The following is a 14900-nucleotide window of genomic DNA, read 5'->3' on the forward strand; positions in this document are numbered from 1 at the left end:
AGGGCCGAACGGATGTAGCTGTGACGACGGGACCGTGGGCCCGGGAGTTGGGGTGCTTTGGGCGTGTTGGATGCCCCATGGTGTGGCGGGCCAGGCTTTGCGCATTGAGTGGCGTGATTCCCCTTCGGTGCCTGGCGGGACGGGCCCCTGCCCGACTCATACAACAGTATGACCACGAGAGGTGTGAAGCCCAAGGCCAAACAGCCCACGATGGAGGCTTATGCCAAGTCCCCCTCAGGGGCGGAAGGAGGCAAGAACAAAGAGACCCCCGTGACGGTCGCAGAGTCGCCGGGCACGATACAGGAGGTACTGGCGGCGATTGCGGACTTAAAAGTGTCATGGGAGACCAAGTTGGGCCTTGCCATGAAAGGGCTGCAGGAAGGCTTAAACCTTAAGATCGGTGCCGTCCAGGAGGAGGTGAATCTGCTAAGACTGGATGTGAGGGCGATCTCGGAGCGCACGGGGACCATTGAGAAGGAGACGGCCACGAACATGGCAGACTGCGCTGCTCATAAGAGGGAACTACACGCCCTTGTGCAACGGGTGGGCAACCTGGAGGACAGAGCGGAGCAGGCGGAGGGACGTGCCAGGCGCAACAATATTCGCATTGTGGGCCTACCTGAAGGAACGGAAGGACCAGACCCCACGGAATTTGTGGAATCCATGCTTTTGCAGGAGATTACCGGCGGGGTGCTGACCCAGGGGTTTGCAGTCGAGAGGGCGCATAGGGCCCTAACCAGGAGGCCGCCTCCTGGGGCCCCCCCGCGGCCGGTGATCGCGAAAATTCTGAACTACCGAGATCGCGAAAAGATTCTTGAATTCTTTCGAAAAGGGGGAACGATTGAAAGAGGATCGGCCAAGATCACGGCCTACCCTGACTACACGCTACAAGTACAGCGGAGTCGGATGCACTTCGGGGCGGTGAAAAGGAGACTGCGTGAAGCTGGCCATCGCTACATGCTACTCTACCCGGCCAAATTGAAAGTTTTTTACAGAAACAGATCCCTGTTCTTTGAAACACCGACTGAAGCAATGGACTGGCTGGACGCGCTGGGCAGTCCTCAAGAACTGGGCATCCAGGCGGAGACTACGGAAGATAAGTAGCTTACGGCTAGGTCGCCTAGGGCAATGGGGCCGAGACATTGGGACTTGAATATAGTCATTTATACGGCACATGGTGCTGACTGGCTGGCCCATTGGGCGTGCCTACCCGTGGTTACTTGGTTGGGAGCTCCGAGAGGCTTCCTTTGTCCCCAGTAGTAACATATCTAGTTAGTTAGGTCGCTGTTAGATCGGCGACGCCCCGCGGGGTCCTACTCCTTGAATACGGGATAAGACCAGACGCGGGTGGGCCTGAGATCCAGGGATGGAGCTGGGCTTTTGTTGGGGTGGGATGGGTTGTTTGCTGTGGTGTGTAGTTGGGAAATAGGGAGGGGGGACGGGGATCAAGGACGGAAGAGCCGGCGGAGAGTTAGACCAAGGGAGCATTGTGGGGAGGGCGGGGCTGAGTATAGACCGAACTGATGGCATCGGATAATCTTCGCATAGCTACCTGGAATGTCCGAGGCCTCAATAGCTACCTCAAGCGGAACAAAGTAATGCTATACCTGAAGAGGATGCGGATAGATATAGCCCTGCTACAAGAGACCCACCTCACTAGGGAGAAATTGGAGGTGGTCAAGAGGAAGTGGAAGGGCAATGTGGTGGGTGCCACGTACTCGGCGTATGCTAGAGGGGTTATCACCTGGGTGGCGCTGCACGTGCCGTTCCGGGTGCTTGACTCGATAGTGGACCCGGAGGGCAGAATGGTGGCGATAACAGGACTCCTGGAGAACAGGGAAGTACACATCCTCAACCTGTATGCCCCCAATCATGATACTGCAGCCTATTTTAGATCCCTCTATGGCAAACTAGGCCCCCTGGTAGGGGGTGCGATGGTGTGGGGTGGGGACTTCAACTGCGTCTTGGATCCCAAAATTGACCGGTCCGCTGATACCAAAGGGAAAATGTCGCCGGCGGCCAAGGCGCTCGGGACATTGCTGGGAGACCTGGGACTGGTAGATGTGTGGAGGAAACTCCACCCCACAGATAGGCAGTATTCGCACTATGCGGCGCCATACGATTCATATACGAGATTGGATTATGTGTTTGGAACTGCCGAGATAGCGGGTTAAATAGTGGGGGCAGAATACAAGGCCCGAGTACTGTCGGACCATTCGCCCCTGGTGGTAGAGTGGCGACACCAACCCCCTAGGCCTCGGGTCCCCACATGGAGGCTTCGGTCGGAGGCACTGCAGGATGAGGGATTCCGGGAGGACCTGAGGGTTGCCATCGGGGAATACTTTGAGATAAACACGGTAGCGTGCGCTCTGTGGGAACTCTGTGGGAGGCCTTTAAGGTAGTGGTGCGCGGAGTGGCCATCTCTAAATCCAAAGGACTTCAAGGGGGTATCGAGAGGGAGCTTCAGGACACCGAAAGGGAACTGGAGAGTCTAGCTCGTCTCGAGAACGCCACTCAGGAGGACTAGACTAGGGCGAGGGACCTTCAGGTGGCGTGCAGTGCTCTTTGGGATCGACTATGCAGATTGAACCATAGGAAATACACAGAGAGGCTGCACGCGGGGGGCGACAAGCCAGGCAGACTGCTGGCCTTGCTGTACAAGAGCGAGTCCCCCCCGGTGGTTATTCATGAGATCTGTGGTGAGGACGGTTGTCTTCGCAACACTCAGGACGGGGTGAACGAGGAATTCCTCAGGTTCTACAAACGTTTGTATGAGGACACTGGGGAGGACAGGAGTCAGGACATCCTGAACACACGAAGACATTGGTCTGCCCACCCTAGACGACCTGGAGCGGGAGGAACTGGACACCCCTATCACTTCGGACGAGCTGGAGGTGGTGATCCGGGGCCTCCCCACGTGTAAGGCACCTGGAACGGATGGACTGCCTAGTGAGTTTTACAAGGTGTACGTGCAGGAGCTGCTCCAGCCACTGCTGGCCTTGTTTAACGAGGCATACGAACAGGGAGAACTCCCGTTGTCCCTCCGTGAGGCCATGATTGTCCCATTACTGAAACCAGGCAAGCCGGCTGTTGAGTGTGGATCTTATAGACCTCTGTCCATGCTAAACCAGGACAGCAAAATACTCACGGCGGTGCTGGCCAACAGGTTGAAGAAGGTGATCGGCAAGCTGATCCACCCGGATCCAATGGGATATGTCCCAGGCAGGAATATCACTGATAACCATAAGAGGCTGCACCATGTTATCGACCATACTAAGGACGACATGGGCGAGATGGCGGTAGTGTCGCTGGATGCGGTCAAGGCCTTCGATTCAGTGAGATGGCCTTGGCTGAAAGCGGCCCTGCAGGGATACGGCGTGGGCCCTGGGTATATCAGATGGGTCCAGTTGTTATATAGCAGCCCGGTGGCGAGGGTCAAGACAGGGGCCACAGTCTCGGATGCCTGGCAACTCAGCAGGGGGACCAGGCAGGGATGCCCTTGGTCACCCATGTTATATATACTCGCGCTGGAGCCGCTGGCGATATGCCTGCGGCAACAATACGGAGAGGTGGGCATTAACACCGCCAGCGGCAGTCACTTAATATCTCTGTATGCGGACGATATGCTGCTTTACTTGCGCTACCCGGAGGAGAACCTGCAGTACGTACTGGAGGTACTGGATCATTACGCTGTCCTCTCGGGCATATCAGTGAACCCCAGGAAGTCTAGCCTGTTCCCTCTGGGCGGGTACAGGGACGTCCCGCTGGAGAGGCTGCCTGTGTTGCCAATACCATGGCGGACCGACACGTTTAGGTACCTGGGGGTAAATATTTACCACCGGACTGAGGCGGTACACAAGCATAACACAGAGAGAGCCATAGAGGGGGTCAGGAACAGCATGGCATTCTGGTCCAGATTGCCCCTGTCCATGATGGGGAGGGCGGCTTTGCTGAAAATGGTGGTCCTTCCCAGACTCCTGCATTTCTTCGTGAACGTCCCGTATTTGATCCCTAAGAGCCTATTTGTGCGACTTCATAGTATGTGTAGGGGCTTCGTGTGGGGTAGCTCCAGGAATAGGGTGGCCCTGTGGAAGCTCCAGAACCCGCACGAGAAGGGGGGTATAAGCTTGCCCAACTTCGAACTATATTATCTGGCGGGGCAGCTGTTGTATGTAGCCAGGTGGTTGTCTGATGAAGATTCGGCGGAATCTAGGTTGCTGCGGGAGGATGCGGCCCCATACTTCCTGAGAGAGGTGGTGTGGCTGCAAAGGAATAAACTGACGGGAAGAGGGCGGCTATTGAGGTTGGGATGGGAGGTCTGGCACAGAACGTGGAAATTGATGGGGGAGTCAGAACCGCTATCTCGGCAGGTCCCGCTGGTGGCCCTGTGCGAAAACGACTCCCAACTGTTTCAGTCTGTCCGTAGGCACTGGGAGCCGGTGGGCCTGGCCACGCTCTGGGACATATGGCAGGAGGGGGAGGCGTTGGACTTCCAAAAGTTGCAGGATGAGACGGGGGTGCATAGAGGCCAGTACATCACCTATGCCAGGCTAGTGAAACGAGTAAGAGAGAGATGGCCGGTGACGGCACTGGCAGATGACCCTGATGCCACCCTTGAAACTATGTATGATGTCTCAGAGGGCGGGCATGAAATATCACGGATATACGAACTCCTTAGAGCGAAGGCTGGGAAAGAGTTGCTCCAACTGAGGCATGAATGGGAGGAGGAGATGGGTGGACTCATGACGGAGGGTCAGTGGAAGAGGGTCCTGGGGTATCATAAAAAGGTGTCCCGAAATGCACGGCTCCAACAACTCCAGTTCTACATTACTCACAGGGCCTACCTGACTCCCCAGAAGATCGCACGGTTTGGAGGCTCGATCACTCAAAAATGCCCCAGGTGTGGGGAGGTGGACGCAGGGTTGCTACACATGTTTTGGGCCTGCCCGGAAGTGTATAGATTTTGGGAGGAGGTCAAGATGAAGCTCGCAGGTGGGGGAGTGGTGTTGGACGTGAGATCGGCCTGGTCGTGTATGCTTGGGATCTTCCCCAGGCCCAGACACTTTAGGCACCTGAGCAAGATGAGGGACCTGGCATATGTTCTGGCCAAACGCAGGATTGCCATGAACTGGAAATCGGCCAGCAGGCCGAGAGTGGAACTATGGTGGGCGGACCTCGTGAGGTGGGCGGAGGCGGAATCCGTGGTATGGTTTGATGCGGTCACTAGAGGGGGCGAGGTGGAGATAGGGCCCTTGCTGGCCTGGCGACAATTGGTGGCCTCTATGACCAACCCACAACAGGGTTTGGACGAATCTGAGAATTCGGATGACGGGCATACGGACAATGCTTCACCTGACGGTGCCCCGACTGAGGATACAAGGGAGCCGGCTCTGGCTTGATGGGGGGTGGGGGGAGTTTTTTCGTATTTTCTTTTGTGTTTCTGTAAGTAATTAACAGTTGTATTGTGTTGTGTGTTGTTTGGTTTTCTAAAATATAAAATCAATAAAATATTTAAAAAAAAAAAAAAAAAGTATGGTTGGCTACCAAACATTTATTGCTCAAGGGACCTCAAACATTTAATCCAAGGTATTTGGGCCCTTATTCGATCAAAGCTATCATTAATCCAGTGGCAGTCAAGCTCGATCTGCCAGCTAACATGCGGATTCATCCCGTTTTTCATGTGTCACTTTTGAAACCAGTGCAACCAGGAACCAGATTAATAAAGCCACCAGAACCAATTCAGATAGGTGGGGAGCCTGAATTCGAGGTGAAGAACATTTTGGATTCTAAAATTTCAAAATCAAAACTTTTCTATCTAATTGATTGGAAAGGGTACGGGCCTCAGGAAAGGTCTTGGGAACCCAGCGACCACTACATGCACCTCGGCTGGTAAAAAAAGTTCCTTCGGGATTTCCCAAACAAACCGAAACCTCCAGAGGGAACGACTTTGGGAGGGGCCTTGGGGGGAGTGCTGTCATGATGCCTACCCCCGGAGCACCAGGACAGGCCCAGCACCCCCGGGAGCAGGCATCATGCTGTTGGGTAAAAGCCCAGCTGCCCCTAATAGGGGCTCTTTGGACTTTGTCCTGGCGCCTTTGGCGCCAGGCTCATGTTGGACATCAGTCCTGGCGCCATAGGCGCCAGGCTCATAAAAGAGGGTGTTTGGTGCACTTACCTGACGCAGACCATGCTGCATGAAGCCTCAAGCCAAATGAGGCTTAGGAGGGACTATTTTATCAAAGGAACTATTTTACTTGGGTGGGGACCGTGGAAGAATACTTACCTGGAACTTCTTCCAAGGCTATTTAAACCACGCCCGGACTGCCACACGTGCTTCGCGTTGCTCTGCATCTAGCAGCTGAACGCTCACCGTTCCTGCTCCTGCATCTTGCCTCCAGCCATGCCCGCCTCGATCTTGGGATACCTGAAAGGAAGGAAGGGAAGAGAAAAGGTGAAAACCAAGAACGTAATCTAATTTCCTACCTGTGTCCGGAACCATCACGCCAGCGATCCTGAAGATAGACATTCTTTAAAAGCATCGCGCTACTTGTTGCAGCGCCGCGCATCACTCACCTGCCTCGTGGGCTCTTCACTATCCACTGCGACCTTCTGGGCATTCCGCCACATCTCTGCACCTGCAGGGGAGAAGAAGAGACAAAAGGTGAGCAGGAGGAACAAATGAGGAAAGCCTGATTTTCCGTCACAAGACTTACCTGGCCATATTTCACGGAACCGCTCCTCATTTCGGGTCGGCGCCACTTCTTGGCCTGGTACCGCACCCCGGCCCCTAAGGGGAAAAAAGAAAGACATTACTAGAGGGATTCAAAGACATTTAAAGGGATCATTTTATCACAAACTCACCTGAGTTTATCTTCGGCAATATCCCTCGAAGCATCACTTCCACTCTGCACCTGAAAATAAGGACAGATCACAGGTTAAGAAAAGCAAACAAAGAGAAGACTCTACTCTGGAACTTTTTAAACTGCATACTTACGGCATTTCGCCTTCCGAAACCAGTGAAGTAACTGGTCAAATACGCGCCCCTGCACCAGAAGCAGGATGGAGAGCTCATCCATTCAAACATTAAGTATTAATCCACAATACTCTGCAGTCAGTTAATCCCCTTTCTCCAGCTACAGAAAGATTTTTCTACGGCCCAGACAAGCCAGATTTGGGGGTCCAGTTCAGTCGGTGTTTCGAATCCTGCGCATCACGCTTGAAGAGGTCACAGACCAGGTCAGCGCCTCCGTGGGAGCCAGGTGAGCGTTACAGTAACACAGCGTGGTGATCCAACAGAATTTATATATTCTGTCAGTTAGCACACTGTATTAATCTGCACAAGTGATAGATCTAATCCAGAATCCCCGGCTACAAGCCCCCACTGTGTTAATGACTCCAATCAAGCATTCCCACTAGGTCAGTGCCTTGTCTGGGATTGCTCAAGGGAAGCCCTTATTTATATATTTTTATGACACGTTATACTCTGGATGATAAACCCTTATATAACGCCCCTCTCTTTGAATTCCCCTGACCTCACTGAGCCAAGAAGTGTGTTTGTTTTGCAATTTAAAAGATTTATTGAATAATTAAACAATATATATGTATCACACTTTTATAAATAAATTGATAATTGCTAACACACTTGTGAATATAGGCAGTAATCAGCAATAGGTAATCCTACAGTGGCACAGTTCTTGGTTACTTATGAATAAGAACAGAGGACTAAGGTAGTAGAGAATGCTTTATATGGTTCAAGGAAATGCAAGGTGGGACAGAATGCAACAAAGAAATAATTTGATATGATTTCAACAAGAGATAATGTGATCACTTTTTCTCTGACAATTCACTCCCCCCCTATGCAATGTAAGGAGATGGAAGTAACACACACAGTCTTCAGGAATACAATCACAGTACAATACGAATTCAGTTCCCCCCTAGCAAGCTTAGATCACAAGGATGATTTTAAACACAGGCAAAGTACTTTAAATGTGGTAAGCAAAGAAGGGAAAAATAGGCTAAAAATGATTTTAATTCCCTCTAGAAGTTTGTGTGAGTGAGAGATACTTTAAATCAGTTCAGGCCATCCCTATCAATGATTCAGGGATGGTTACCAGGTTGAAAACGGAATTTCGTAATGGAAGCAAAATACAAATATTTTTACACGTGGCTGAAATGAAACAAAATGTCAAATCGCTGCAATTTAGTCGCGTGCGTCAAGCGCAGTTACGGAGGCACTATAAGGACTAGCAAGTCGGTTTAGGGCTCATTGGAAAGCTTAGAATCTCAGCTTTAAAATAAAGTTAGATCTTGCTTCTATCACAAACGGTTCAAGAGATACGGACGATTTTGTGGAGGTGGATTTTCAGAGATGACATTTTAAAGTTTCAGAATGACAGATGACAGTTTTACAGCTTTAAAGTCACAGAAGGACACACAATGCTATGGTGTAGTTCTAGATAGGTTAAAATAGTTTGAATTAGATTATTTTAAACTAAGAGATTGGTATTGCACAGTTCTGGCTGAGTACTCACACTATATTTTGGACAGGAATGCGACTTCGTCACGGATCGGGTCAGGATTGGCTGCGGTTCTCTTGCCACTGGGTACTGGTTCTGCGCAGAGCGATCTAGGTCAGCCCTCAGCGATCTGGTCTGGGTCTGGTCTCTCTGGATCTCTGGTCTCTCTGGATAATTCTGCCTTCTGGTTCTGCTACCGGTTCTGGCAAAAGTTCTTGGCAAAGAATTCAAACAGCTCGCCCGGCTGTTGAATAGTTTGCAAATGATTTGGAGGCCTGCTGAAAAAGGATTCAGCTTGTGGATTTAGGCCTCTCTGCTACAAGTTCTGGAGTTAAGTTCTGGTCTCTGGAGATTGATGGATTTGAAGTCTGGAGCCTCCCGGCAAAGCGTCCCGCAAGAAAGTGGTCAGTGAACATCCCTGTCTGGCTTCCAGTGGCTCTTTTTATGTCTTTTGAAAGTGGGTGTGTGCGTAGCATAACTGAGCCTGCCCCTCTCAACTTATCATTGGCCCAGTTCTCCTCTCTCCCTTGATTGGGGGAACTGAGTTGTGAGTCAGAGTAATGAGGTAGGTTTATGGTCAGAGGATCCTCCCCTTGTCAAATTGCACACAAATCTATTTCTGATCCAAATACATATTTCCCAGATACACAAGTGGTTGACATTACATGTACATATTACAGATTACTTATGGTACATTCTGTTCCAACTCTGATGTTTTTAAGAGCTTGCATTAAAAAATGACAACTTATTTTCATTTTTAGTTGGTTTACCAATATCGGACGTTTACCAAAAATGGCACACATGTACACCGCCTTTCTACACATATTCCAGTAAATTCTCATTTTTCTAGCGTGAACCCCGTGTCTGCAATCTCCATAATTCATGGGGTTTTGCCTCAGAACATGGTACAGAGTTCTAACACCTCTTAAAATGTGCACAGAAAAATCACAAGAATGATGATGTTATTTATATGATTTTTACAAGTCCGCACTATGAATTATCCATCTTTTTAAAATTATGCTATGGCCCGAGGGGTGTGGTTTTCCAAAGCACATGGTGAAATTTCTGGTTTATCCACTTCCCCCAAGCTCAGCTTGCTCACAGATGCAGTGCCCCTCCCCGTTTCCTTCCAAGAGGAAGCCATTTACGACCCCCCTAATTTAACATTTGCCTGGGCCAAGGACAGTGCTTTGTTTAGTTTCCTGCAGTCCCCAGGTGCCACTCCCCTAATTCAATCAGAGAGGTGTCATCTCCTTTTGGCAGGGGCAGCAGAATGCAGCCAGGCCTGGGAACACAGCTCCTGATCAAGTTTCAACTCCTGTCGGGGGTAGTTGTCAGGCAGAATTCAATCTCTTTCAGCCGGGCTTCAGCTAAATGTCACTTTGGTTCCCAGTTTTCTACATTCAAACCAAACTTGCAATTTTTACACATGCAGCTACAACACTGATTCTAAGTTCAAAACTATGACATTTAAACAATTTCAACCTATGTGATACTCAAAAGTTGGTCACTCATTTATTCTAAACATTTCGATTTTAGTGGCTTTAAACCCAAATTCACTTAAACTGCTGACATCCCCAGCTATTTTCAATACATACATTGGACAATTACTTCCTTCAAGTCATTTCAGAATATAGTTTTACATTGTATCCACCTCTTAGTAAGTCTTTCTTTGGCCTGGTTTGGTTCATTTGTTCAGTTTTACACAAGTGTCTGGTGGTTTTAAAACGCCGGCTTTCTGTTAGTGGTGAGCACCGGTATTACACCTATTTTTGACATTAATAACAACAGATTTTGCACAGCACCATATTCCTTAGCACTGATTTCGCTCATGGCACTTCTGGCCCCTCACGCTCACACTGGTGGGTGGCAGGTCAGGCGACCATTTTGTTGTGCGCAAAGACTGCGCGGTTCTCCAGGATTCAGGCGCAAATGTGGGCTTTTCTGCCCTCTTGGATTTCCTAAACCCACAGCACCAAGTGTTGCAGCATAATAGTCCAAACGTCGGTCATGACACCCAACAAAACCCCCTGCCTATACTAGTGAAGAGACAGAAGAAGAGAGCAAAAGTAGAGAACACAAATATATACAGAAACACGATGAAAGTAAACAGTGTGATGAGAAGGATAGACAGAATAAACAGATAGAGATAGAAGAAGTGGCAGAGAAACTAAGAAGCATAACAGATACAACCAAGGGTACAACAATAGTGCAGAATGAATGGATGGGAAGACAGATATTACTTAAATTAGACAACAAAGGTATTGTGAAGTCAGAGAAAGAGAGGAACGTGAAGAAGAAGACAAAAAAGCAAAAGAGAGGACATATAAGCAGGAGAGAGACAAGCAATGTAATAGAGGGAAGAGCGAAGAAAGCAAAATGTGAAAAGGGAGAAGGAGAGGTTAGAAGAGGAGAAAAGAGAAGAAGTAGAAGCCCAAAGAGTGAAAGCACATAGATTACAACGAAGGTGAGAGGAGGAGGAATCAACGTAAATAAGGAGAAGGGAGGATGAAATTAACAGAAGCAGGGGATTTAAAGACGATGAGATTGAATATTTATGCCATAGAAGCATAATACCCATAGAAACATGAGAGTGAAGTGTAGAAGGGAAATTATCGCAACCGTCCCGTGGGGTATGGCGAGGACCATTAGATATGCCAACATGGAGAGGCGAAGATACAGAGAGCATAGGAACAAGAATGGGGAGACTGTATAGACAAATGAGGTATACGGAAGGGTACAGAACTCAAGAGGGTGAACACAGAGCATCCTTTAAGGTACCAGGAGCAAGCTTAGATAATGTCAGAATATACGATCATAGTACTATATCCTTAAGTGGGTTAGATCTTGAGGATGCAGAAGCGGACAATAGCCATACAAGTTGGGGTATAATGATGTCAGACGAGGAAAAGAAACAAAATATAGAGACACTAGAAGAAGGCGCATATGGATTTTCAAGAGAATCAAGTGTAGATAAAAGGGGTACAATGGTTAGATCTAGAGGACCCTATAAGAAAAATATCAGAACCAATACCATATACTGAACAATCAGAGGTATGATTGCATAGTACAGGGGCTGCATCCCCACCCTATGTGAGCAGGGCATTTCCAGGGAGAAAACAAGCAGGTGATGATAATGCTGCCTGGAAGACAAGGAGTGTGGGTAGGTATGATAAAGGATCAGGGTTTTCACAATTCCCACTATTAGAGAAAGGAGGGGCTCGACCACTATATATACCATGGCCTCAGATGGATAAGGATAATTTTAAATGCACACTGCTGAGTTTGACTTCCAGGGTGGGAAAATGGATTAGGAATTGGAGAAAAGGATGTCAGGAGTGATGTTAGCTATGGTGATATAAAAGGTCTATTGCCAACCATTCTAGGCAGAGAGATCTGATGACATTTGGAAAAGAGCAGGGTATCCAAAAGTAACAGCGCAAAACACAGTGCATAATGAAGTGTCATTCAATAATTGTAGAGCAGACCTATGTCGCGCGCTTAAAGTACAATATCCAGATTCATCAGACATTGTTGCGATATCAAGATAAATCAAGTGCAGAGACGAATGAACTGTGGGATAAAATGGTAGCATTGTTTTACCATGTATTTTTCAGGGACTGCCAGAGCCAGTGCAGAGGCAGTTAAAGAAACAGATTGGAATGCAAGCAAAACCACGGGCAGAGATACAATTGGCAATCATGCATTATTGCAGAATACTAAAAGAGAAAGACAAGAAGAAAACTGTGGTGCAGAAAAAGTTAACCAAGTATGCCATAGAGGGAGCAGTCTTGACAAGCAATGAGGGAAGCACAACGCAAATAGTGCAGTTTCCACAACAAAATAACATTGTCAATGCCCAAGATCAGAATGAGAATAATTATGTGCCAAGAGGCAGAAGGAATGGGTCTCGAGGAGGAGGACGAGGAGTATTTCAAAGCTCTCAAGGAAGGGGGGGGATTCCATGGTGCACAATCATTAATATGTTGGAAATGTGGAAAATTAGGGCACATGACTAGAACATGTAGAAGTAGAGCAGCATAGAATTGGCAATCTTCAAGAGGGGGATGGGATATTCTCCACAGTATAACACAGATTCACAAGGATATTATGTCCAAGAACACATGCAAAATCAGGCATACGCGCCACAACCACAGTAGTTTCAGCAAGCACCAATGCAGACACAATTGTCACAACTGCAGCAATCCCAAAAAGTATCAATACAAACAGAATCATTACAGGGGCAGCCACAGCAAGCACCTATGCAAATGCAACAGGCACCCACTCAACAGATACAATATATTCCGATGCAACAGACAGGTGCATCACAATGGTAGATGGACACGGGAGCTACACAGGTAGTTAAACCCAAATTAGGGAGTGTGACTGAGTTGGGAGGAAATCCATTCACAGGCTAAGGGATGAATGTATACCCACAATAGTACAGCCTAAAGGATACCCTTCTGTGTTCAGTACTATCTGTAACACCAGACCCCCAAGGGGAACCAAGGGTAAGGTGACGATAGCAGGCAAGACATACTCATTTCTTGTGGACATTGGAGCGACTCGTTCATGTATCCGTGAGGGACAATGTTAAATGTCAGGCATTGCCATGAATGCTCAGGAATTTACTGTGGTGACCACTTTAGCTCCATTTACACATGAATTACCTATTTCTATAGGGGAACTTGACATGTCTATACCATTGCTATATTCTAAACAGACACCAGTGAATATATAAAGACGTGATTTAAGGACAAAATTTAACATGATGATATCTTTTACTGACAAAGTCATAGGGCCTCATTACGAGTCCGGCGGTAACCGTGCCTGAAATTCCGGCAGGTTACCGCCGGACTTGTATTGCCATTCTGCCTCCGTGATTCCCAGAATTACCGGGGCATTACGACCCCAGGGACCCGGGAATTCCGGAGGCAGAATTAAGTAAATCCCCATTCCCATTGAGTCCCATAGGACCCAATGGGATGGGGAAGTAGAAACGAGATGGTGCCGGTGTTTCTACGTCCGCCTGCAGGCGGGTGGTGTTAAATCCGCCAGGTCAGACCTGGCAGGATGACACCTCTGCCTGCAGGACTCGAGATCACCTGGCATGGAAACAACGGTGGAGGTGGGTTTACCACCACCGTTATTTCCATACCGGGTGACTCGTAATGAGGCCCATGGTGTGTTCAATCCCGGGGACACATTATATGAATGTGGTGGAATTTATATTAACCTTTGCATGAAGGGAAGCTTTAAGGGGAGTCCATCTAGACAAGGAAGTGTTTTTGTATGGAGTGCTCATCTTATTATCATGGTTACCTAAGTTGGCAGGTAAAATAATAAGGATGCCTGATACAATTTTGTTCAGGACAGAAATTCCCATGTTGATGAGGAAGGGCAAATTATTCCTTAGGAATTAGAAGCAGCAGTGGTAATAGAAGAAAGGGTGATGCTTCATGAAACAGATGATGAGGGAAGAGGATGGAGAACTGTGATAGCCCTCAATGAAGGCTATAGACTGACAGACTTGACAGATGAGGAACTATTCAGGGATGACTGTTCATATGATGAATTAGTAATCTTTATAAATCTCACTTATTGAATTAAAGTTGAGAGTATAGAGATACCACAGAGAATGGCGTTGGTAAAAATGAAGCCGACATATTTTCTGGAAGACATGCAAAAAAGTCACAAGTATCTTATGGACCACAAGTCCATATGAGGTCAGCCTATTGAAGGGAGCAGGAGCAGTACAAATTAAGCTTAAACCAGGAGCTATTTTGTCACATGCAAAACAGTATCCGATGTCCAGAGAAGCGGATGAGGGGATATTCAAAACCATATCCGCACTAATGAAACAAGGCATTCTGGTACCATCAGAGTTACTGTGCAGCACAGCCGTGTACCCTATCAAGAAACTGAAGTGGTGGTCCTGGAGATTCATCCAGGACCTTTGCCCTTTAAACCATATAGTCAAAGCAGAGTTTTCTTTAGTTCCAAACCCTGCAACACTATTATGCAATATCCTTTCAACAGCCAGGTATTTTACTGTTGTCGTTTTGAAAAATGCATTCTTCTCAATTTCCTTACATGAAGACTCACAGGATTTGACTTCCTTTTCATATAGAACAATTTGCCTGAAACATACTAGATTACCTCAAGGGTACTGTGAGTCCTCTTCCATCTTTAACAGAGTCCTTCAGATGGACTTAGGAAATGTTGAGCTCAAAAGCACCATTATTCAATATGTGGATGGCATTTTTAGTGTATAGTGAGACAGGAGAGAGAGTCTGGGTCTGTGGTGTCGGAATGGGGACTTACCGGGACATTCCGACCTATGCGGACCCGGTAAGACCCCATTTCAAAAACCATTCCCCATTC

Source organism: Ambystoma mexicanum, chromosome 9 (assembly GCF_040938575.1).
Source record: "Ambystoma mexicanum isolate Mex_15411 chromosome 9, UKY_AmexF1_1, whole genome shotgun sequence".
NCBI classification, from domain to species: Eukaryota; Metazoa; Chordata; class Amphibia; order Caudata; family Ambystomatidae; genus Ambystoma; species Ambystoma mexicanum.